The sequence below is a fragment of the Lagenorhynchus albirostris genome, chromosome 11, assembly GCF_949774975.1.
Source record: "Lagenorhynchus albirostris chromosome 11, mLagAlb1.1, whole genome shotgun sequence".
Lineage (NCBI taxonomy): Eukaryota > Metazoa > Chordata > Mammalia > Artiodactyla > Delphinidae > Lagenorhynchus > Lagenorhynchus albirostris.
Window position 1 is genome coordinate 91,932,144 of NC_083105.1, and position 24,067 is coordinate 91,956,210.

General features: G+C 38.8%; 1 protein-coding gene across 2 annotated transcripts in view; it reads left to right on the forward strand.

Moving 5' to 3' along the window:
• Positions 1 to 3,296: 3,296 nt before the first annotated feature.
• EPS8 (epidermal growth factor receptor pathway substrate 8) overlaps positions 3,297 to 24,067 on the forward strand; it is a 190,090-nt gene continuing 169,319 nt past the window's right edge. For both annotated transcript variants that reach the window (XM_060166800.1, XM_060166799.1), the window contains exon 1: positions 3,297 to 3,510. The gene's annotated coding sequence lies outside the window, so the exon portion shown is untranslated. The remainder of the gene's footprint in view (positions 3,511 to 24,067) is intronic.

Below are 24,067 nucleotides of genomic sequence, written 5' to 3' on the forward strand. Positions count from 1 at the left end.
CTCTTCGTTAAAAATATTTCACTTCCCTTCATGCTTCAAAATTTTCACACGTCTACTTATATGGTATATAACAAATAAAGCATTTTCACATTCAAAGAATAAGCAAAAGTGAATTTGCTACACCCAAATAAAGAACCATAACAAACAAGAAATATAGATATCAATTACAAGATAAGAAGCAAAAAAAGAAAAAAAAAGAAAGAAAGAAAAAAGATAAGACGCAAGCTCAAGCAGTTTCTAAAGTGGGAGCAAAAATAATAATCCAGCAATTTGGCCTGTTTCTTCAGCAAGGCTAAATAAGAATGTCAGCTGTGGCCAAAAGGAAATTAAGCATATCTCAACTTCAAGATATGCTTAAAATATTTAGATTAGATCATAAAAATAGTAATATTCTTAACTACAGTAAACATTATCTAACTTATCCATAGGTACATTTTGCATTACTTGGCTTTAAGACTGCCTACGAAGATAAACACAGCAGTCCCCAAATGATACTCACACATCGTACTGAGGGATTGGAGTAGAGAGGGTGTGTGAAAAATACATTTGATTCTTGGGAAGTTTACATATAGTTCTCGGTCTTCAGGTTACATTTAGCCATCATCATTTCTTCATATTTTCTGTATCTAGCCTTTACACCCAGCTATAGATTTTACCTGTTTCTCAAGTTTTGCTAGTGTACTTTGTATTGGGGAGACCCCATTCACTCCATGTATCTACCTTCATTCTGTTCTACCTCATTTTCATCTCCCATACCAACATTAGCAAATGAAACCTTCAAGAGGGAAAAACTTGTATAAGGCAGCACAATAAACACGGGAGTTGGACATCAGTTCTCAGCAAAAGTGTAAAAAGATTAACTTTGGTTCTAAACGCTTAGAAAAGTAATGGAGATCATTGATACCAAAACCGGTTCATATTTCAAAAGGTCCTGTTTATTTTTTTTTAAGAGTTACTTGAACTTGTAGATTTAGGAATGCTAGAGACAGTGAATTTTCATTTCAGCAGAGCATGTAGAAAACCTTTTATGAAATCCTTCTTGGTTATAGCATTGTTGAATGAACTAAAGTGCTTGATCTTGAAAAGTATTGGTTCATAAATGATTATTATCTCAGAGCTCATTTTTGGTGGTGGGCTGCAAGGCTCTTTTGTAAGCCTGTTTTATGTAACTGTTCTTTTTTTTTTTTTAATTAGACTTAGGTGGAAACACAGAAGGCATGTTCATTAAATTTACAGATGTTATAAATTTAAAGTGATCGCTAATAATATTTTAAAATCTGAAATTATGTCCTAAAACAAACAAGATGAAATTTAATATGGTTTAAAGGTAAAAATTAGGTTTAAGTATTAAATTATGGAAGTACAGACTATGTAAGGTGAAACATATGGTTTAATTGTAGTCTGTGAAATTGACTTGGATATTTGATCTGACTCTCTGTAATATGCTTGCTAAAAATCCTAATGCAAGTTCGGGATGCATTATTGTCAGGGTATGCTTGGATCAAAGTGGCTGATCCCTGTGTGACTCGGTTCTCAGCCCACTGTATTTGAATGTTGTGTTCTCTTCTGAGTGTACAGTTCAAGGAGAAAAGTGAAAAATCAAAGCACATTCAAAGCAGGGTATGGAATGTGGTTATGAGGGCTCACCATTGCATTTGAAGAACAATGAAAGGTTCTAGAGATTTTGAAGAAGAGGAAAATATGAGAAGATCTGGTAGTTACTTAATAGTTGGTTCAAATATTTCAAGGCTTGCAATGTCTATAAGAAATGAGATTAATTTTGTGTGGCTCTTTGGGGCAGAACCAGCACCAGTGGTCTGGGGAAGTGGTTAAGGGTTAAGGGTTAACCAGTGGTTAAGGGAAGTTGATTTGATGTTCACAAATCAAATGACACAAACTTTAGAGTTAAGCAACCCTGGATTTTAATTCTGGCATCAGCATTGGCTTTGGCAAAAGGAATGAAACATCTGAGCTTCATTTTCCTGCTAAATAGGTATAACAAGGCTCATCTCATTTTAAGGATTAGAAATAATAATATAAAAATGGCTTAGTTCCTGGCATAGGTACTCAATGAAAAATAATTATACATAATATTGATAAAAATAGAGATTTCCAACAGTGGAAAAGTTTAAGTGGTTGATGGTGTAGTGGAAACACTGGAGAGAGGATTTCTACTTAAGATAGCAGACTAAGGTCTGTTCCAACTTTTAGGATAATGGTTTTATTTCCCATCTTGGTTTGAAATCTCTCTTTCCCCTGACTGTGCTTCTCCCATGCTTCACAAAACAAGCAGGTCCAATCTACTTTAACCAAGTTTATTTTATAGACTTTCATTGATTTCTGAGAGTCAAGTGACCTTAAAGAAGTTAGAAAGGAGGGGGTCATAGCTATGACAAAGCTGGAGTTTCAAGAAGAAGCAAATGCAATGTTACAGATGGAAGGACTTCTGACTTAGTGGCGCCGGGGGCTACTGCGGGGAGAAGATTATAAAGGTTGGTTAGGTCACGAGAGGCATTATGTGAAAGAAGCCTCCACTACTTCAAACCACATCAGGCTCTTGGTAAGAGCTGCGAGAAAAATAGGATCCAAGGCAGTCGTGCGATGCGGGCGAGGCAGGTCTGGGCTTGCTGCTTGCAGGTAAGGACCAGTAGTTTGGAGACTCCCCGGGACCGAATGGAGGCCCTTGGGTGCCACCAGTTTAAGGCATGAGTTGAGGAGATTAAAAAAAAAAAAGGAAGCGACAAAAGGGGAAAAATAGGTGGGAGGGTCCCAGCAGGAAGACCAAGGCTGGAGGGTCTTTGGGTGCTGCAGGTTTACTGCCCGCAGGTTAGTGGCCACGAATTGCACACTAAGACCCGGGGCGCTGTAACTGGCTCCCTCCGCCAGGAGCATCCACTCTTGCCCGGGGCAAACCTCTCCTCGCGCTCTACTCCTTCTCACGCCTCCCAGCTGCTAGTGGGTCCTGCTAGGGCACTTCTGAAAACCCGTCGGCGGCTCAGAACTTCGGTCCGACTTCGATCGCGGCCTTGATAACTCGGCGCGTTGCCTTGCCCTCTCTCCTACCTTCCGTCTCCCGCCCACCCGGCCCCGCTGGCCAGTTCTCCTCCAGCGCTGCGGTCGACCAGATGCTCCGCGCTTCGGCTGCCGCCAAGACCCGGAGAGCGGAGCGGCTCCCGGCTGCGCGGCGCGCGCTCGCAGGCTCGCTCCCCGAGATGTACTGGGCATGCGCGGCGCGCGGCCGGCTTGGGCGAGCGGGTGAGCTGGCGGGCAGCTCCAGAGTTCCCCGGCGGCGGCGGCGGCGGCGGGCCAGGCGTTCTAGCCGAGCGCGAGGTCGGCGCTGAGCTCGACCCGGAGACCGCGTCTCCTCGGCCGGACGCAGGCGGCGGCTGGGCGGCTCGCGGAGGATTGGGAGGGCGCGGTCCGCGTCGGGGGCTTTCTCCCGGCCGCCTCCCGCTGGGTTTGGGTTCGAGGCGCCTCCGGGGAAGCCGCGGCCCCGAGGGCAGATCCGAGGTAAGAGCCCCTTGGCGAAAGGCGCCCGCTGGGGTCCGGCGGCTTGGACTCTCCCTCGATTTTCAAAATCTGCCTTTGTGTGCCGGGATGGAGTGGTGCCAGGCGCCGCGTCCGTCTTCATTCACTTTGACTGCTTTCAACTGGTGTCGGGAGCCAGGTGTGCGAGGGCGCTGCCGCCGAAGTGCGTTCGCGGGCGGGTCCCGGGGCGCTCGGAGCCGGTGCCGACCCTCGGTCGCCCGCCGCGCCCGGGGCTCCTGCACGGTGGGCAGAGAAGATGCACACCGTCCTTGTCATATTTCCCGGTAACCTGAGCTTTCGCAGATACACCTGCGCTTCTCTGGTCGGTGGGGAGACTCCAGAACGAGTATTCTTCTCCTGGCTTGTCTTAGACTTGGGGTTTCGAGAGCTACCCTCCCCACCCCCAAATGGGGGGGGTCTTTTCCAATTGACACTTTGCACCAAGGTCCCACCATCGTATACCCCCTCAAATTTCGAGAGAGCTTGTTGTTTGTGCATAGTTGTCCCTCTTAATTCCTGGTGACTTTCCTTTCGTAGCGGGCTCCACTCCTCTCACTCACCATTTTACTTTTGGGGAGACAGCCCTTCTGGTGTCTTTGTCACTGAATGCCTTTGGAGTGGATTTCCAAGACCCTGCCCGCCCCTCCTATGCTCTCACTTTCTACTTTCCTTTCAAGGACTACCTGTATGCAGAATCTTGGCACGGATTGTTCCCTTCCTTTGCACTGTTTCTCAAATCCTCCTTTCCCCGTAGTACCCGTTGCATCGCTGGACTCTCTTTGGGGGTAGGATGCTGTATTAGGTATTAGGAATTGAAATCCATAGACGTCAAGAGCGGTAGAGCATTAGGAATTGGAATCCACCTTTACAAAACATATTTCAATGACATGTATTCTAGCTTTAATTTTTAAGGTTTCAGTTCTCGCCTCAGTTAATAAGAGGAATAGCTAATGTCTTAAGAGTTCAGATAAAACTTGGTTTCAGAGGCATGTGACTAGTTTGATTTTGGCTTTATTTTTTTGGGAGATAGAAGAATTAGGATTCCCAGAAAGCTTCTTTATATACGTATATCAAAGTAACTGTGTTGTGTATTGCTTCTAATTTATTTCACTTGAAAGGATATTATTCTTCTACAGCGACTTGGGTTTTGGAAAGTGTGAACTAGTAATTTAGATCATGTGGTCATTGAAAATTAAAGTCAATGTCATCCTTTCTCACCTAGTATAGATTTTCTAGGAATTGGAGTTTTCTGGACATATTATTATAGTTCTTTCTTAAGTTGCTGGTGTGGAAAATTTTTCGTCATGGGTTCACATTTTTAATTACCAATTTGAAAAATAACCCACTTTATAGACTTGCCACGTAAAGGGTAGGGTAGAATGTATTACAAATGTAGTAACATTTTATAGAATGCCTTTAGTGCAGAATTCAGAGATTAATACTTTTAAAAATTCCCCAAGTCATTCTCTTCACAGCAGAAAAAAAGAAAAGGAGGAGAGTTAACTTGCTTTTAATTCCACTGTTGTGAGATAACCACTGTTCACAATATTTGATACATTCTCTTTGTAATCTTTTTTTTCTCTCTCTTTCCAGTGTCATTGACTATCATTATATAGTAATTTTCAGCCTTTTATTAATACCAGGGGAATACTTTAAGTTCTATTCAGAGTGAAGATTCTCAAAATGGTTTATTCTTATTTGTTCCCTATTGGGAATCTAATGCTGAATTTTGTCCACTTTGCTTGCTTCTGATCAGATGTAAAGATTTCATTTTGTTTTCATCTCTAGCTTTTCCTGCTTTCAATTTTTAAATCTTTGCTGATACTTCTTAGTTTGCTAGACTTTGCCTGTTTTGGTTGCTGTTCACAGTTTTGAGGAGTACTGGTCAGATGTTTTATTGAATGTCCTCTATAGGCATTCCTCTAATATTGTTCTCCTCCTCAGACTGAGGTTTTGGGTTTTTGAGGGGAAGATCACAGAGGTAAAGTGCTACTTTTATCACATAATATAAAGGGTCCGTACTATGCAACATGATTTATCACTGTTGATATTTATCTTGATCACCTGGCTGCAGTAGTATTAGTTTTCTGCACTGAAAACTTACTCTTTTTCTTTCTTTCAATGCTTTTTCTTAGAAGGAAGTCACTGTGAGCAGCCCATACTTAAGGAGTGGAGAGTTATGCTTCTCCTCCTTGAGGGTGGAGTGTTTATATAAGTTTTGGGGAATTCTTTTGAATGGCAGATTTGTCTTTTTTCCCTATTTATTAATTTACTCAATCATTTGCTTGTATTGGTCTGGCCTCCTGGATATATATTTATACTTTGGGTTATAATCCAATACTACTTTATTTTGTTCCTCAAATTGTTTCAGCTTTGGCCATTGGGAGCTCTTTCAGTTGGTTCCTGTCCTCCTTTGACATATCTCCATTAATGTAAGTTTTTTAAAAGATCACTTCCTTACTTTCTAGCATTAAAAGATGCTCCAGGATTATCTTGTATATTTCCATTTCCTGCCCCAGCCCTAGAGTCAGCCAGAAAGAATCTGGTTCATCTTCTTGGGAAATGGTGTTGGAAGCCAAGAAAGATTTGGGTTCTAGGTATTCTTGTTGCTACTGAGGTGTCATTACTTCTAGGCCCTCTCATCTGACAGCAGGAAATACATATGTGTGTATACAAACCCCTGTATGTACTCTTACAGGGGTACATGTTTCTCTTTGTAACCATGTGTATCTATTTTAAGGTAAATATGAGTTCATACGGTTGTGTCTTACTCTACATAATCCATTACCACCTATATCATCCTGGATTCCTCCCCTTGCTTATCTGTAAACTCATTCTAATAGGGAGAAGAAACCTGGCTTCCACCACCTGCCATCCATTTACTTAATTGTTCAAACCCATTATATGTGTATAGTGGTATCAAAATTGTTAACCTGTGCTCCCTTCACAAAGAGGGGGAACAGCTTTATCAACTAGAGTACATTGCGTATGTGTAGTACATTTTATAGATTTTTAGATTATATAGATTTTTAGATTTTATAGATTCCAATTAGTCTTACAGATTCCATTCCTTTTCCTCCTGTTCCTTTCATGAGGTTGTTGCACACATGTATGATACAGGTAGATACTTTTGTCACAATCTACATTCTATTTTGGGATCCCCAGACCTTCTACATGATTTTTTAAAAATTTGTGTATATTGTTTCACTCTTTGTCCTGTGACGTTCTGTGAGTTTTGACAAATGAGCAATTTCATATATCTATTATCATACAGAATAATTTCAACAGATTATTAAATCTTCCGTGTTTCATGTATCACTCCCTTAACTCCCTTCCCCCGGCAACCCCTGATTTTTTTTACAGTCTCTATAGTTTTGCCTTTTCTGGACATCATATAATTAGAATCATATAGCCTTCTCTGACTTCTTTCCCTTAGTAATGTGCATTGAAGGTTCATTCATGTTTTCTTGTAGTTTGATAGCTCATTTCTTTTTATCATGCGATAATATTGCATTGTATGGATGTATCACAGTTTGTGTATCTATTCATCTATTGAAGGATATCTTACTTGCCTCTGGTTTTTGGCCACTATGAGTAAAGCTGCAATGAAAATTCGTGGGTAAATTTTTATATGGACATAAGTTTCCAGATCAGTTGGGTAAATACCTAGGAACATGATTGCTGGATCATATGGTAAGATTCTGGTTGGCTTTGTAACATATTGCCAATCTGTTTTCCAGAGTGGTTGTACCATTTTGCATTCCCACCAACAGTGAATGCAAGCTCCTGTTGCTCCTCATCCTTGCCAACATTTGGTATTGTCAGTTTTTTTTATTTTATCCATTCTAATAAGTATACAGTAATATCTCATTGCTTTAATTTGCCCTTTCCATGACATTTAATGTTAATCATCTTTTCATATGCTATTTTCCATTTCTTTGGTGAGATGTCTGTTCTGAACTTTTGCCCATTTTTAATAGGGTTGTTTGTTTTCCTATTTTTGAGTTTTGAGAATTCTTTATATATTTTTGGTACAAGCACTTTATCAGATATTTGTTTTGCAAATATATTTTTCCAATTTGGCTTGTCTTTTTGTTTTCTTAACAGTGTCTTTACACAGCAAATGTTTTTAATTTTAATAAAGGCCAACTTATCAATTTCATGGATAAGCTTTTGGTGCTGTATTTAAAAACTCATTTTCAGACTCTAGACCACCTAGATTTTATCCTGCTTTCCTGCCCCTAGAAGTTTTTTAGTTTTACATTTATATCTGTGACCCATTTGAGTTATTTTTTGTGAAAAATGTATAAAAAGACACTTTTCACTTTCTGTGAAAAGGTTAAGTGTCTAGATTCACTTTTTTGTCCATGGACTTTGAGTTGTACCAGTAGCAAATTAATGTGATTTTTAAGTCAAGTAGATTATATATTAGGTTTAGGATGGAAAGGAAAGTGTTTTTATTTGATTTTTTTTACATGTTTTGTGAAATTGCTTAAAAGAAACAGTTGAGAAATGATTTGGAAACCAAAATGTAATACTGCATAGGCTATGTGCTGAGATTGATTCCTGGACATCGTATATAATTCATTTCCTTCTTCCTCACTAAATCAGAGATTCTCCTTTGTGGAAAATAGAATTCTTAATACAGAGTAACATATGTCAGTTATTTCAGATCTAATCGTAGAACTAATTAATAAAGCTTTATTTTTCACAAAAAAGATCTGAAATAAGAGATTTGCAGGGTGTGTGCCGAGAAGAGGCAGATGATATACACACCATATAGAAACTTGAGACTTAACTGGTTTTGAATCTTATCCCATACCACTCCTCTTGCCTTTTTTCAAGCGGCCTTTTTTCAAGTACCTTTCTTTTGGTCAACACTTTGTGTTGTTGATATTGGGGCCAGAAGTATTGTTAAATTACAATTAGAACCAATACCCTTCAGGAAGCATCTAGAGAGATCAGACATCATAAAACTAGCATCTTTGGGTCTTCCCTGGTGGTGCAGTGGTCCCCGATGCAGGGGACACGGCTTCGTACCCTGGTCCGGGAAGATCACACATGCTGCGCAGCGGCTGGGCCCGTGAGCCATGGCCGCTGAGCCCGTGAGCCATGGCCGCTGAGCATGCGCGTCCGGAGCCTGTGCTCCGTAGCGGGAGAGGCCACAACAGTGAGAGGCCCGCATACCGCAAAAAAAAAACCCCAAAAAAACAACAAAAAAACTAGCATCTTTGGTATGGGAGGCATTACATACATTATCTCTTTTAACTCTTACAAGAGCTCTTTAAGGCAGATCCCCTTATTTCCATATTACAGGTAAGAAATAGGCTCAGAAAGATAAAATGACTTGTCCATGGTCCACATGGGGAGAGAAGGACAGAGTTGGGATGGAAATCCTGATCTTTCTGACTCCAAAACCCATGTTCTTTTCACTTTGCTATGCTATCTCTAGTAAATGAAAAAGTGCTAAGATAGTATTAATATGTCTTTGATTTTATTCTTTTCTTTAACGCTGTACACTACTTAAATGACTACTGATCTAATCGAGAATGGCTCAGAAGATTGTGTTTTTGAGATCCATGGAGATTCTTTTAACTTTTTTTTTCTGTTGACTGATCTACATCCCACTGACCCAGAGGTATGAGGTATTGGAACATGTTTATAAAGAACGGAGTGCCTTTAAAGAGAGGAAGTTGTGGAGGATTAGGAAAAATAGAACAAGCAATGGTAGCATTAGCTAGTTGTTTATCCCTTTGCCTCTCTGAATTATAAGTTTCCTGAGGGCAGGGAATTGAGTCTCAATGATCTTTAAGCACAGCACATCACATGTGCTATGCACTCACAAACTGTTTGCTGGATGAAATCAGCACTAAATATACTTTTTACAGAAGTTCGTTTAGAATGTTTAGAAGGGGATGAATTTTTCTTCACACAGTAAGTTGAACGTAATTACATTTCATTTATTCATTCATTCATCATTTGTTGAGCATTTGTTGAGTATCTGTTCTGTGCCAGACACTGGAAACACAGAGGCGAATAAGACAGGGTCTCTGCTTTCTGTGATCAGGGAACCCAGAGAATGGAGGCAACCAGAGAACCATTTCAGTACAGTGTGTAGCTAAATGGAGTATGTATTAAACAAACAAATAAGCAATGGACTTTGCAATCAGAGAGACCTTCTCTGCCTTAGTTTTCTTATCTAAGGAGTGGAAACAGTAGCAGTACCTACTTGACACAGTTTTGGGGAGTAGGTTAAGTGAAAAAGAGAAAAAAATGTTCATGTTTATCTTTATATCTCAGTGCATAGGAGAAGGGAGAGGCTCACGGTGGTTGAGGGAGTCAGAAAAGTCTTTACTGGGGATGTGACCCTTGACTATTTTTAAAATAAATTTATTTATGTATTTACTTTTGGCTGTGTTGGGTCTTTGTTGCTGCACGCGGGCTTTCTCTAGTTGCGGTGAGCGGGGGCTACTCTTCGTTGTGGTGCGTGGGCTTCTCATTGCAGTGGCTTCTCTTGTTGCGGAGCACGGGCTCCAGGCACGCGGGCTTCAGTAGTTGTGGCTCGCAGGCTCAGTAGTTGTGGTGCACGGGCTTAGTTGCTCCGCGGCATGTGGGATCTTCCCGGACCAGGGATCAAACCAGCGTCCCCTGCATTGGCAAGCGGATTCTCAACCACTGAGCCACCAGGGAAGCCCTGACCCTTGACTTTTATAGGATAAATTTTTGAGGATAAGAATGAGAGTATGAGGTGGGACTCCAGGGCATTCCACGCAGAAAGATAAATAAATGTGAAGTATGCAGAATGGGTGGGCATGATGAGAGTGGTGGGGAATTCTGTGTGTTTTCATAGACGGAGCCTCCAGGATTATTAGAAAGAACTGAATAAGCAGTTATTTTTCATTTTTGTAAGTAACAATACAATAGTCATTACACTGGAGTAGGAGAGAATAAAGGTACCAAACCTGTTTGAAGAATTGCACGAATCCCTTCTACTAATCATGTGACTTTCTGAATGTAGTCCTTTATGTAGCAAGTAAATTCTTGTGTTCTTTTTCAGTCCTGTGGCACTCAAGTGATTTTATTAAGAAAGAGCACTTGTGTGTTTGGGTGAAATCAGAGGTCTTCTCTCAAACCATATTTTTTAAAAAATTTAATTTAATTTTTTTTAAATTGAAGTATAGTTGATTTACAATGTTGTGTTAGTTTCTCTGTACAGCAAAGTGATTCAGTTATATATACATATATGTGTGTGTGTGTGTGTGTGTGTGTGTGTGTATATATATATGCATGTATACTTTTCCATCATGGTTTATTGAACTATTCTTATATTTAGTAGCATGGAAACGTAAGAATCTAATATCCCACAAAGGTGGGATCTAGTCCTATTTGAGCCAATCCAGAATTCTAAGAACCATGAACAGTTTCTCAACAGAACCTGAAACATAATACTTAGGAACGTTCTAAAATAATCTGTTAAGTGAATGAATTATGTGCTTGATAAGAGGTCAGAGTTTTGTAGTTGAAATTGTGTTTTTAATATAAGGAGAAAAAAAGGGGGGAAAAGATCAATAGAAGTTTATATTTAAGTAGAGGGAAAAAGATATTTTCAAAGTCCTCTATTCCTCTATTGAAGACTATTGATATGAATTTCATTTTATTTAGAAGATCCTTTATTAGCACCATTAGAGTATTACTTCTCTATCACCATTAGAATATTATTCCTTATCCTAGAAATACATGCATATTATTGATATATTTATTGGTTTAATGCAACAATAGAATGTTTCCAGTGTCTGAAATATAACGTTTGTGATCATTAAACACTGTAATTTTTTAAACATTTATTTTCTAATGAAAAATATTAGAAACAATTGCAATATTACAAAACATTATAAATATTAGAATCCACAGAAAAAAAGTATAAGCAGCAAAACAAATCCATAAAGAAAAATATGGATGAAATTTGTCACTTTTGAGATGACATTGAACACAATTTAATTTTCTACAATAATTTTGACATTTGAAGTTAATGGTAATCTTAGACATGAACATATAATAAGTATGTTGATTTTAAGTATGTTGATTTTTTAAGTATGTTTTAAGTATGTTGTTTTTTAAATTTTAAGAAAGATATACTTGTGATGAAAGAGAAAGAAGATACATTTAACTTTCATATGTGGAAGAAAACAGAACATTATTGTAGCTATGTAGATTTTTTTCCCCCAAATAAGCGTGCTAATCTTGTTTGTGTGTGTGTGTATGTGTAATCTCCAGTTTCTCTTTCCAGTATGTTTTAAGAACTTTTACTGTTTTATGAACAACTGTGTATTGGGATTTAGAATTATTACTTTTTAATTCAGAAATATTAATTTAGAAACCCTGTCTTTAGGTTGATTTGTCTTATTATTTTAGTGTATTTATCTACACTATCAGAACTTCTGATGTAAAGTCTGTTGAGTTTGTGTACTGTGGCTAGGTTATATATTTTTTACATCTCATGATCCTTTTAGTCAAGAGAGAACATTAATTTTGTTGGTAGTTCTTTTATTTAGCTCTTTTGTGGGGCCTTGTTAGACTCTGAATAATTTAAAAGCAATGGAATCCTTTCTGTGATAAAAATCTAGTCATTAGGCCAAATCTTGTAGCATTATTCACATGATACTCATGCATGTAAAGGTGTGGAATTAATATGTATGCCTGAAGGATGTGTATTAAAGAGGGTTTTTTTAATTATTGAGGAAAATAACCCTCTAAAGATTTTAATGTGCATGAATTCACAGATTTGCTTAAAGTCTTATCTCTTCTGTTTTTAAGTGAATGATCCATGAGAGTCAACCCTGAACAATAATGTGTAAAGAACAATATAAAAAACATTTATAACTTCATTTAAATTCAGGAATAATTAGTCCTCTATTATATACAAATTATAGCAATTATATATCAATTATATACAAATATAATTAGTATATTTGCTATCTTTATAGAATTATAGGAGAAATTAAGGGTTTAAAGTACCATTTCTTCTTTTTCTGTTATTTTACATTTTCATATATTTCTTATGCAAATGACTGAAATAAAAGTTTCAGCACCATTTATTAAAACATCTATGCACTTCACCGTATTTCACGTTTTTCACCTTAATCCTCAAGATTTTCTATGGTCTCATGAAGGAAATAGTCTTATAAAAATCTTGAAGCAGATAAATGACCATGTGGGTTTTCCCTTGACACCCCTTCTCCATCCTGCTTCCCTCCTTCCTGCTTTACCCCATCCTCCAGCCCCAGTGTTCGACCTCTTTTCAGCGCCCAAATGACGTTAGCTGAAAAATGTATCTTTCATAACTTTGCTATCTTTCCAGTTACAATTTGAACTCTTTCTCACTGCCTGGTGAGATCTCAGCCGTGGAGAGTGAAATCTGAATAAAGGAGACATTCATGGTGGTTATGACATTGAAGGTTAAGTTTAGGCTGCTGGAGAGTTTGAAACAAAGGAGTGATTGAAGCCCTCATCACCTTCATCTTACTCGGGTAGTAAGTAAATTATTTTGAAAGTAAAGTCTCATTATGAAGATAATGAAATCTTGTCCAGACTAAATACATTCACAGTGACTGACTTCAGTTGGAATGCATCTTAACACCATTCAGTTTTCGTACAAATTAGAAATGATCCACCATAGTTTTCTGTGTATATTAGAATATATGCTAGTGACTTTTTTTTTTTTTAACATTTTGTTTTGTAGGAGCCCCTTAACACTGTAGGGAATTTTAGAATTTGAATTCAAATATTTGTCAAGTAAATTTGTATAATATAAAAAAATTTTTTTATGGAATAGTCCATGGTCTTCTAAAGGGTCTTCAAATAGGAATAAACGTTTCCTCATCTTGGGACTTCCCTGGTGGCCCGTGGTTAAGACTGCGCCCTTCCACTCCAGGGGGCACGGGTTGGATCTCTGGTGACGAAGCCTCCCCTCCCACACCTTACCTATATCTGTTACCTAGAGTTATTTCCACTTTCTCTCTTTCCCAGGCAGTTGGAATATTTGAAGTATGATTTTTGTGAGCTATCACTGTACTACAGGGTAGAAGGCCTGAGAATATGGTATAATTTAGCCCAGTGGCCACCGATTATATATTGTGTTATATTTATGGTTTTCAAAGGCATTTATATGATTAACCTAAAAGATTCCAAACTAAAAGATTCCAAACTAATGGATTAAGTAGTAAAATGATCGGGAAAACTAGTGGTGGTAGATTCTGATAGATAATAGAAATAGTTTGGCAGTAACAAAAGTAGAAACGCTAAAATTTCCCAAGAATCTATAGGCTGTTTTTACCACCACTGTGCTGTTCATGAACTACATATGGGGAACTTTGATTACATATACTGTAAAGAACAATGTATTGTTTGTTAGAAGTATATGTTAACTATTTATTCAGTAAATAAACATAAAATAAAGTAAAGTTGGGTTCTGAACTGTCCCTGTTCTTGCAAGATTTAACAGCCAGATCTTTCTGGCTAACACTGATTTTATGAGGCTAATGCGGACATTCATTGGATTTTGGATATTAGGTGTAATGTAACAAATGTTTGCTGTCCACAGAGGTGGGTTTAGTTCTGTGATCCTGAGAGAGCGGATATAAATTTGTGGGGAAGCTTTTAAGATGAGGTAGCTGATCTAAACCTGCTGGGTTTTTCTCCCTTCCAAAGGAGCACGGGAGTGTGTAGAATTTTGCAAGGAGTTGATTTGAGAACTTGACTTAATTTTAAAGGCAAAAGACACTATTTTTTTTTTTTCTGAAAGAACTTTTAAAAGCTTCTAGCTGTGATCACCTTAGCTTCCTATTTCCCCCTTACTCTTACTAAGTTTCTGTTACTGCTGTCAGCTATAGCAACCACTGGGAAGGATAATACTGGGGTAAAATTTCCTTTAAAAGGAAAATTATGGAAGAGGGATGTGTACAATATGCATGTGTACAAAATGCATATTGAATACAATAAAGTACATACTGAAAGGTCTTTTGTACGTGAGGGTGAGTTTTGTTAGTTGTTGTGGTGATAGATCTTGTTTGATTCATTTCCGTTTTCTCCAGTGATCCTTTTGTGGTATGCATATACGAGATAGTTAAGTGAGATTAAGGATTTGGCTAAACCGTTAGCAGGCACATTGGCTTAATTCAACCCAATCTAGTTTCTTGATCAAACAGTTCTGGACATATTCAGCTTTATTTAATAGAAAATAATTTTGTTTCATTTAGTGAAAGTTATCTGTCAATAAAGAAATATTTAAAAAGTGCCTGTATTACTAAATAATAATAATAATTACTGTAATTAATAAGACAGACAAGGTTGCTATCCTTACTGAGTCCACAGTGTCAGAAACCTAGATTAGAAGAAGCGTAAAAAACTTAAAAGAAGCATCAGATTCTAGGTAAATGGTCAAAAATGTGGAAAATAAAGAATAACCTTTCTGGCTTCTTCCTCCCTCCCATCCTTCTTCTCTTTCCTTTCCCTTCCCTCTTGTTCATTTCTAAGAGAGTGAAGATATTCACATTTTGTGTTATATTTTTAAACACATCCTGATATTGTGGATTTATAAAATAACTCCATTTCCAAATTACGTATGATTTTACAGTCATCCCTCAAAAGAACATTTGTTATTTGTAAACAGCTGTGGGAAAAATTATGGTATGCCAGAACTCCCTTTGAAAGATTTTCAACTGTTAAGGTCAACTTAAGATCAGAACAGACAAGTATGGTTTGTATTAGGTTTATACACACTGGTCAGTATTTTTTTTCTTGGAAATGTTTAGGAATGAAGAAGGCATTATTCATAAAATGAAGTCATACTAAAGACCTCAGGCTGGTTGTAAAGTGGTAAACTTTAGAGATGGGGAAATATGTGTTATCGTGAATTTGGAATGTGTGTAACTTTAAGACCATCATCTGAAGCAACACTGCCTTTGTATTTGACTTGCAAGAAAGAAAGATGGGGACTCCTCCTCTTCTAGTGGAGCCCAGTACTTCCTAACACACCTCTCAAATTACACACTGCTGAAATGATCCCCACAATGTGTTTGGCTCATGTGTTTCTCGTTAGCAACTATGAATGAAAGATTCATAACTATCTATTTCAAAAAAGTCTTTATTTGCATTACAAAGAGCTTGCTTGGAACAGGATCAAGAATTGTTTTTAAATTGTAAGTCAGCATGTATGGGTTGGGCCATGATTGACACTGGACCTTTAAAAAAATAATTTCTGTGCACAAAGAAGGTTCTGAATAAATATTTATCAGACCATCAATTACTACGTTGACTGTAGAAGGATAAGAGTACCTGAGTTTTCCCACATTCTTAGTGATTTGGATCAAATATTTTTGTAGCTATTATAGAAAGCCCTGCTAACCTTTCCCTTATCTTTCCTACCGGGTGGTATATGACAGGATCACAGAAAGGAGTAGGATGTCATACAAACTTGCCAGACAGATAATTAGAGTCCCCGTGGCAACCTTGTGACCTGATTTTCCAAGCCCTGTCTACCTCACTGGAGAGTTATAGCTGTATACTCTTAGCTTAAAGAACTCTTGGCTTGTATACAAGTTGGGGGGTTGGAAAGAAGGAGGGAAGGGTAGATACATAAATCCATTTCTGCGGTTTTGCCAAATCTGTAATATAGAAGCACTTTTGTTCTAAAAGGAAACTTAATTCATTATTTCCTCATTTTGGCTATTCCTCCTTATATGTTAACAAATCACTACCAAACAAATCACTACCAGAGGAGCTTATTTATTTTTTTTAATTGATGGCGTACTAAAAGTTAGTTACTTTTGAACTCTTCTCCTTAAAGGAAAAGGTAAAATGTGAATGTATCGGTTAGACGTGGTGGAATCATTTCCGTGCTTTTCTTTTGTCGTAAATTAGTTTGTGCATTTCTGGTAGCAGTTCCTCAACTATCCAAATAAAATGAGGCTGTTTTTCTCTCACTAGGCAAATATTTATGAATACATGAAGTTTGTTATGTGATACTAAAGTCACGTAAGATTTCCAGCCTTCGTTATACATTTTCTAAGTTGTTACTGCAAAAAAGAGAATTTTAGATATCACTGTGAGTCAGTTTTGTTTGGTTATACACTGACTTCTAATTGCCCTCTTGCCTCTGTATATATGCTCACTAGATACGGATAGGAACTTCCTTTTCTCGCAGCATGTGTATAGTTCGTGTCGTATGCTATGTTGAAATATCTTGTATGGAGATTATTTGCTGGAATGATAAAACTGGTGCAGATTTAGGTCAGCTGTACTTATTTAAATCACACTGTTTTTGTTTGACAAGTACTTGTGCCTAAATACTTATTTGCTTCTACCATATCCTGTCTCTCTTCCCACTCCTAACATTTTCTTACCTCTCTCTAGCATTTCTTGAAGGGGCTCATAAACCCAGTTCTAAAATATTTCATGCATCTCCCATTAACAGGTAATTGGTCCCATGCCTATCATTAATCCCCAACTGCACTGAGGTATCTCATTCATTTTCCTTCTTCCTCTGGGGATGATTGAAGTTCTTTAACCTCATGACTGCCTTCTAATTTTCAACTTAGACCAAATGGTAGTCAGAGAATCATGAATAATCAAAATTAATAACATTGGAATGTAATTTTAATAATTTAGGCCTCTCTAGCTTATAAAGTGTATTATGGAGTCAGTTTAAACTGTTGTTCTTCTCTCATATGTATGTGTCTGAGTCAGAGTGTTTATATAGTAAGCTCTTGGAGTGCATGTGTCTCTTGGTGTGGTATTATGCATAGCTAGAAACTATTCTCTTCACGGCGTCTTGCTGTTGCCTTTCTGTCTTGTTCCCAGCTAAGATTCTTGACAAGAAGCTTATACCCGTTGTTTCCTCTTCCTCACTTTTCCTACATTAGTCGGCCCACTTTAGTCTGGTGCCTAAGCTCATGTCTCTAGGTTATTTGTAATCTTCTAAAGGCCAAACCAAAAGGAAAACATTTAGTTTTTATCATACTTGGTTTTGCTGTAGCTGTTAGAGGTCATGGATTGTGTTTTGTTCACTACTGAATTTTTTATCACCTAGAGTTTCTAGTACTCTGTAGGTTGTCTATTTGTTGAATGAATATATGTTTGCAATGATCAGTGTTTTGTCTTGGTTTTTCCCAAAGAATGTTCTCTTCCTTTGGCTCCCACGGTGCTATTCTTTCCTGCTTTCCTTTGTTACCCATCTGCACTTAGATGTTAATTCAGAAGCTCAGCTCCTTGGAGTTTAATAGGTATCTAAAAGTTGTTCCAAAGTGGTAATCTTCTCAAGTAAGTTCTAGCATCATCTGTTGGTAGCAGGGAGAGCCAGCACTGTTTTTTGGGGCAGGGGGTGGTTCTCAGTTCATGGTTTTGTTCATAATCTAGATACTCACAAGTTGAGAAGTTTCTGAATTTTCTGGGATTCTTTTCTCAGCCTTCATCCAATTTCATGTTTCATTATCTTCCAAGGTGACTTCAGTCACTCACATTGTTTCAATTAGAACATGGACTCTCAATTCTTTATCTCCTCTGATTGCTGTTCCCCTGAGCTCGGGCCCTTTAGTTCTGGCCGTACCTGAATGTTGCACAGGCACCTTGGCCTTCACGTAGCCCCAGATACATTGTTGCCTTTTTCCTAACCCAGCTTCCTTCTATTCTTTTCCTGTTTCTCTAAATGGAGCCATTATTACCCAGATGATAACATCAGGGGTCTGTGAATCTTTCTGGACTCTTTACTCTGCCTTAACCATCACTCTGTGCCGCCTTTAAGTGATCAGTCACCAAAGCCTGTTGATTCCTGTTACAAAATGGGGGACAGGGCACGCCCTCCTTCCCTATCCTGACAGCTGATCATATTTTTATGTTGTTTAAAACTCCTCATTGTTTCCCCATGTGTTCGTTACATAGTCCAGGTCCGCCTCGTATAGCACGCAACGAAGGCTCTGTGACACAGCTCCTGCTTTCCTTCCAGGCCTCCCTCTTTGATTGCTGAGCCCCACAAGTGCCCTAACAATCGCAGTTCCTGGAATACACTCCGCTTCACTCTTCCATGGCTTTGCTCACACTGTTTCCTCTGCCTGGGTTCCCTCTCTGTCATCCTCATCAGCTTGTCTGTATCATTTTAGATCTGGCCTAAAGATCACTTTCCCAGAAAAAAAGTCCTTTCTTTGTGCCGGGGTAGTATCCTATACTTACTCTAAAGTAGTAATTATGTTGTGTTTTATGGCTTATTTACTTGCTTTTCTCTCCAGCCAGTCTGAACACTTACAGGTGGAGGATGTGTCGGAATAATCTTTGTCTTTCTTGTGCCTTAGCACAATGCTGGATGCTCAGTGTGCACTCAGTTTTTGTTTCAATACATATTCAATGAATAAATGCATAAAATGCTTTGTGGTGTTAGTGAGATTCTCTTCTACATGTAAACAAAGTGTGATGGAAAAACTGAGCAGGATTCATTTATTCTCTATTCGACCATTTTACCAGCTTTCTTTCCCAGCGCGTTCTGGAGGCGGAGTTGTGAGGAAGACCGTTTGTTTACAGTATCATTCTATTTCCCTTTCTCTTGTCCTTAGTCCATTTATTGCACCATAGATGCCTCAAGGTTGTCCTCCAGCTGCCCAAGACATGTCGCTGTGACCATTTTTCTACCCTTGTGAAATTTACCGTTCAAGTTATGTCTGGCTGGAGAGCCTATAATTTATAGATAAAATGCAGGGATTAGACCAGTATGGAAAATTTTAATATTGAACCTTTTGCTTCTTTCTTATGCACCCTTCCTAATCTCCCTTTCAACGAAAAGAAGACCTATAGTATTTGCCAGTGAGAGATCAGTACCCAACCAAAACAGCTATCTGGAGGTGACTTATTTTGTATCTTAGTTACTTAAGAAATATCAGTTAGTTAAGAAAAAGTAGCCTGTGAGTAATCAAAGTAGATGATAAAGAATATGAAAATATTAGATATGTGAGAAATTTAGAGATTGTGTAGTACAGCTGTCTCATTTTATTGATGAAGGGGAAACCATGACATGTCAAATGATTTGTCCTAAGTCACACAACTAATTTATTGCAGAATTAGTCCTGAAATCTAAGCACCCTAAGCCTTCATATGACTGTACTTTCATAAGCCTGATGCTCTCTTGAATTTGGTCAGGAAGCTGAAAATTCATTTATTCCAAATATTTATCAGCTGTCTTTTTTTTTTAAACTAGATATAGTGCCAGGCACTGGGGATACAGATGGTAATAAGGTGGCCCTCCATGGCTGGAACTAAATCATGGAGTGAGGAGGCATTAAAAATTACTAAAATGATGTAAATCGTAGACCAGTCTACTTAAGTCACCGGTATGATACTTGGCCTGTATTTAAAGCTTCTTTATTAAACTCTTAGAAAAAACTGGCTTAGCTTTTTTTCCAATCCCAGAGCAAAAAGGAAGAAAGAAATTAGAAGGTGATGATGAGGTTCTAGAAACGTATATAAACAATAATGTGAAGCTTACATATATATTATATCAGGCAAAAGAGCCCAACTCATTGCAGACTAAGAAGTGTTTTTGAGCCTGAACAGAGCATCAGTGGCTGAGGGTCCCTTGGGCTGCAGAAGAAAGATGTCATCACATGGGGAATGAGAGTTTTCTTCCCACAAAGAGTACCTATTTTGACAATCACCCATGGACAGTAGTGCCCCTGTGGAAGTCTGATAGTCCAGCAGAGAAGTTCCAGCATACCATTTTGAGGGGAAAAAAAAGTCTGAGATTGCACGCATTGAAGAGGGTAACAGGAACAGTTTTACTTTACGTGCATCGCCCCTCCCCGAAGGTGGCACAGTTCAGTGCCAGCAGGGACCTTCTTGGCCCATGATTTCTTCCACAGGGGAAAGTGAGAGTGTGAGTGCCCAGTGCCCACATGCTCTGTGTGCCTCATCCACACACACCTCCGTACTCCACCCTGTGGCCAGTTACCTGTGTGTGCCCCTGAAGCAACGAGAGTGAACTTTTATAGAAGTCAGCACAGGGCTGGAAAGCCAGCCTGACTCTGTAGAATTGGGAGAGACCATACAAACTTGAGCATTCAATACTGCCCTAGGGAAAGCAAAGAGGAGGCTGTCAGCACTTGACTTGGGTTTGCAGGATCCATGGAAGGCATGCAGTTTTAAGAATTCCCTCATAAGGCTTCCCTGGTGGCGCAGTGGTTGAGAGTCCGCCTGCCGACTCAGGGGACGCGGGTTCGTGCCCCGGTCCGGGAGCATCCCACATGCCGCGGAGCGGCTGGGCCCGTGAGCCATGGCCGCTGAGCCTGCGCGTCCGGAGCCTGTGCTCCGCAACGGGAGGGGCCACGACAGTGAGAGGCCCGCGTACTGCAAAAGAAAAAAAAAAAAAAAAAGAATTCCCTCATAAAAGGGAATAAGAAGTGTGAAACAGTCGAATACATAGAAAAGATTTGAGGGAGTCCCCTGGTGGTCCAGTGGTAAAGAATCCGCTTTCCAGTGCAGGGGATGCCGGTTCAATCCCTGGTCAGGGAACTAAGATCCCACAATGTCATGGGGCAACTAAACTCGTGTGCCACAACTACTGAGCTCATGCGCCTCAACTAGAGAGACTGCATGCCACAAACAACAGAGTCCATGCGCTCTGGAGCCCACGCACCCTGGAACCCGCATGCCACAAGTAACGAAAAGAAAACCTGCGCGCCACAACTAGAGAGAAGCCTGCACGCCACAACAAAAGATCCCACATTCCTCAACGAAGATCCTGCATGCCACAACTAAGACCTGTTGCAGCCATTAAATAAATAAATAAATTTTAAAAATAAGTTAAAAAAATAGTGTTTAAAAAAAAAAAAGATTTGAGCAAGTCTCAGCATTCCTAACAGGGCTCCAAAAGATTTTCTCTCCTGAAACCAGTCAGTAAGACTGAAGAGGTGACTGCTTCTTCAGATATAAAGACAGCAATGCAAGACTCCAAGGAACAGGAAAAAAAATCAAGGAAAAAATGACACCACCATAGGAACACAATAATTTTCCAGTAACTGACCCACTGTCCTCCTGCCAAATGGAGATCTGCAATTTTTTCCCAGTAAAAGAATTCAAAATAGTTATTTTAAGGAAGCTTAGGGACCTACAAGAAAACACAGAAAAGTGATTCAGTGAAATTTTTAAAAATTGATACGTGAACAAAAGGAGAAGTTTAACAGAGAGACAGAGATCTTAGAAAAAGAACCAAATAGAAATTCTGGAGCTGAAGAATATGATGAATGAAATGCATTGGAGGGCATTGGTGTCAGCCTGGATCACGCAAAAGAAAGAATCTGTGAAGTAGAGGACAGATTATTTCAAATTATCCCTTTGGAGGAGTACAAAAAAGAAAAGAATGAAAAATAGTGAATAAAGCCTATGTGAACTATGGAATACCATTAGGAGAAACAACCTACATATTATTGAAGTCCCAGAAGGAGAAGAGAGGGAGAAAGGGGCAGAAAGCTTATTTAAAGAAATAATGGTTGAGAATTTACCAAATATGGGGAGAAAATTGGGCATCTAAATTCATGAAGCTCATAATTTCCCCCCAGATTTCAACTCCAAATGATTTGCTCCAGTACACGTTATAATAAAATTGTTTAAAATCAAAGACAAAGAGAATTTCAAAAGCAGCAAGAGAAAAACCTTCCTTAGATAGGAGGGAACCCCCATAAAGCTATATCAGTGGGTTTCTCAGCAGAAACCTTGAAGCCCAGGAGAGAGTGAGATGATATATTCAAAGGGGTGAAAGGAAAACACTGCCAGCCAAGAGTATTTTATGTAGTAAAGTTGTCCTTCAGAAACAGAGATAAAGACTTTCCCAGACAAACGAAAGCTGAGGGAATTCACCCATTATACCTGCTTGATGGAAAAGGCTGAAAGTTCTTCAAGCTGAAAATGAGAGGACCCTAATTAGGAAACATATGAAACATATGGCAATATAAACACAATGGTAAAGATAACTATACAGTTATATTCAGAATACTTTAATACTGTATTATACTAGTGTGTTAAACAGTTAACTCTAGTATAAAGGTTAAAGGACAAAAGTATTAAAAATAACTATAGCTGCAATAATTTGTTAATGGATACACACTACAAAAAAGAGGTAAATTGTGACATCAAAAACAAAATGTGTGGGTTTCCCTGGTGGCGCAGTGGTTGAGAGTCTGCCTGCTGATGCAGGGAACATGGGTTCGTGCCCCGGTCTGGGAGGATCCCACATGCTGCAGAGCGGCTGGGCCCGTGAGCCATGGCCGCTGAGCCTGCATGTCCAGAGCCTGTGCTCCGCAAGGGGAGAGACCACCACAGTAAGAGGCCCGCGAACCACACACACACACACAAAAAATGTGTAGCCACATTGGAAAAGTCATATGTGGAAAAGCTGCATAACTGAAATGGATTGAAGGGTGATCTGTTATATATCATTTATGATTTGAGAAGCTGTTATTTGTTTATTTATGTGTATACATACACAGTTTTGAAGAGTAGTAACTTTGAAAAAGCTTTCTTGTCCAATGCCAAAGTTAGGGTCTGGTTTATTGTAGAGACTCTATAAAGGTTTTGACTGAATATTGAAGAAAAGTCTTATGCTTCAAATTATTTTCCCAAAACATTATAAACGTGTTATGTTCACAGTTGAGTTTGCAGAAATTTATTTAATCCTCCGTAGCGCTGAGTTATAGTGGCTAAAATTTTCTAGTTTTGTAATTGGAACAAGAGTCATAAAATCCATCTGGGAACCTGAGAAACATATCCTACCCTTGTTACTAAAACCTTTTGAATAATATTCTCTCTAGCCTTTCTCATGTGCTTAAACAATCTATTTTTTTCCCCTAGAGAGGTATTTTCATCTCTCTTTTTCCTTTGCTGATTCAGGGGTAGAAGAACTTCTCTTGCCAAAAGAAGATACTGTTTTCTATATGATAAAGTGATTAAGTTGGTTTATCTCATTTTAGCTCTCCTGATCTTAAATTGTGTTTATGCTATTTAAGTTTGTGTTGTATGAATAGTTTTTGCAGCATCCTAACTATTTCCCAAAGTCTCTCTGTGCTGATAAATTGATTCCTTTTTCAGATCATCTAAAGTGACTTGGCTGAAATTAAAAAAGAGTTAGAGACTGGTGGTAAAATGTTCTAAAATCAAAGCAAGAAGGTAAAAAGTATTAAGGACAAAAGCTTGCTCAGCCAGATTTCATGGGATAGTTTGGTCTTGCTGGTGACAAAGTACTATTGTGGGTTTCTGGGACTCGGACTTGCACTTTGGTTCATGTCCAAAAGTCGAGCTCCTTTGTTTTGACAGGGAGTTGATGTGAATCCACATCTCTCTAGAGAGCAAAGCTTGTCCACCCAGAGTGCTAGCCCTGTACTTGTTCCAACCCTTACTTGGCCTTTGGGCAAAGCTTACTCTTGTGTTCAGTGGCTTATTGCCTGGAATTCAAAAGGAAAGTTATGATTGGATGACCCTTAAGTTTTGTGTTACCTTGTCAGTTGAAGGA